Source organism: Thunnus albacares, chromosome 1 (genome assembly GCF_914725855.1).
Source record: "Thunnus albacares chromosome 1, fThuAlb1.1, whole genome shotgun sequence".
Classification (NCBI taxonomy): Eukaryota; Metazoa; Chordata; class Actinopteri; order Scombriformes; family Scombridae; genus Thunnus; species Thunnus albacares.
Genome location: NC_058106.1, coordinates 216049 through 218510, shown reverse-complemented (window position 1 = coordinate 218510; position 2462 = coordinate 216049).

Below are 2462 nucleotides of genomic sequence, written 5' to 3'. Positions count from 1 at the left end.
TAAAACTGTTTTTAATATCAAATGAACGAGCTGTCTTTCATTTTCAAATATTCAGTTGGTGCATAGATTATAAAGTAATGCAACAGCGTTATATTGTATTGCCAGTTCATGTGCAGCTGAATGACCATAACACATTTTGGGCCAAATCCACATAGAATGGATTGTGCCCGCTAATAGCATCGTTTGCACTTGCAATCTGACCCGTTTTAAGGTCTTATTCACAAAAGATGCCGCTCAGTGCAATATGCCCTTGTTTTGCCTCTGAATCAGGGAGCGGTTTCCAGTGTTTCAGACTTTTCTCCACATTTCAGCACACAGATTGGTTCATAATGAAAAACTGCAGAGAGCACAAAAGCCTCACAATTACAAACCAACTTTCATGTATTGTGCATCTTCTACTGCTCTAGTATTTCGCATAATATAATCTACTCAAATGTCAAAATACAGCTATTAATGTGACTCAGGCAGGTCTGAAACGTGTTAGATTAAAGTCTGGCTCTTACAGTAATGTCGTTCAGGTGTCACTGAATGTATCCGGGATATTGCAGAAACATCAGTACCGATGTTCTGTTTGTTGCCAACAGCAGGTTGCAGCATCACACAGCAGCTGAAACGATAAGTGCGTCTCCAAACTGAGAAAGAGGCTGTGCGTATTTACGCATGTGGCACAGCAGCGGTCACGTCATTAACACCGGATCAGTCAGGATCTGACAGTAATTAATGTTCTGTGTTCTGCTGCACATCTATACAGGTCAGCTGTTACACATAGATTCCAGGTTCATACTGTGGCTGTTTGTAATAAAGAAGCCCTGATGGATTAATACTGAGCTCCATCAGCGCTGTTATTTTTTATTATTAAATCCGAGATAAGCTCACAACCCCACTTGATATCCCCACGTGTCTGACTGTATATATCGCCATTTATATCATTCATTATCAACTCAATATCATTCAAGCCTCACAAGCTTGAATATTTTAAGAGTGAGAGAGTGTGAGTGAGAAGAGAGTGTGAAGACGCTAATAACTCCACTCTAACTGCGTGTTGCAATTAGCGCTGGTCTGTTACTGTTTTTGTAACGAGACTTATTTGCATAGAAAGGGGCCAATTTTGCGCCGAATGTATCAATATTACCTAATTTACATACATGCAAATGGAACAGGCGTACCATAACACTATTTACTTGGTAGCGCAGTTTGCGTTGCATTTCACCCTTTGCGGGTGCTTTGTGAATTGCACACTTTGCACACACTCTTATTTGCACAAGTTTAGCGACTTCAAAAACCGCGCGATCTTTTTGGGGATTTGGCCCTATGTTATCTAGTAAATGAAAGCACTTTAGTAAGTTTTCCTGAGGATGTACTGTAGATAGTAAAGTCTGTTCTCAGTAATTAGAAAGATCAATGGCATAGAACCAACAGCAAGCACACCCAAAGTAGTTTCAAAAAATGACCAGCAGGTGTTGCACTGTGTGAACCTTTTCATCAATAGGTTTGTACACTCAATGTCTCAAAAATAAATACAGAACACCCTTTACTAATCACAGTACATTCTGAGGAAAACTTACCAAAGTACTTTCATTTACGAAATAGACACAATGCTTTATGGTCACTCAGATGCACATGAACCAGCAATACAATAAAACGCTGTTGCATTACTTTATGCACCAACTGAATATTTGAAAATGAAAGACAGCGCGTTCATTTGATATGAAAAACATTTTATTGTCATTGTAGGTCATAATAAATTATTATTCAACTATAATCATCAATTAATAAAGGTTAAATGTCTGTCTGTCTGTTTATATATTTTATGTTGACATTGGCACTTTCTAAAGGCAAAATAGCGGAACCTTTATTTTAAAGGGTACAGCGCAAACATAACTGATAGAGCACACTGGCCAATCAGAAACAAGGGGGCGCTGAAGGCCCTCCCACCAACGAAAACGAAACATTGAGTGGTAAATTGTTTTGTCAGTAAGAAGAGAAAACAAGAAATCGAGGTGAATTTGTGTTTTTTATTTTTGCCCAAAATTTAAAAAATAAAAAAACAACCTGTTTCTGGTTTCTGCCTTTGACAATTGTGCCGATAAACAAGCGGTCCAAATGTACCTTGGTCATCTATCTATCGCTCTTCTAACGTTACCCTGGTATAGATTTTGTGCTTGCATAATGTTATTTTTTTATAGAATGGTCATGCTATCCTCTTGGCTTTGACTTTGATACATTTACTTTTACTTCCGGGGCACTATCTTTCTTCATTCTCCAATTCAAAAAGGAAAAATTAAAAACAAAATATGCGAAGACCAAAATTGGACAGTTATTTGAATTTGATTTTCTCGTTTTTTATATTTTGATTCTGACAACAAAAACAGCTCTGTTTTTCCGTTTTGGTTTCAAACGAAAAAACGAACTGCCTGAATGAACACGGACCCCGATGAAACACGGACCGATAATACCCGGAC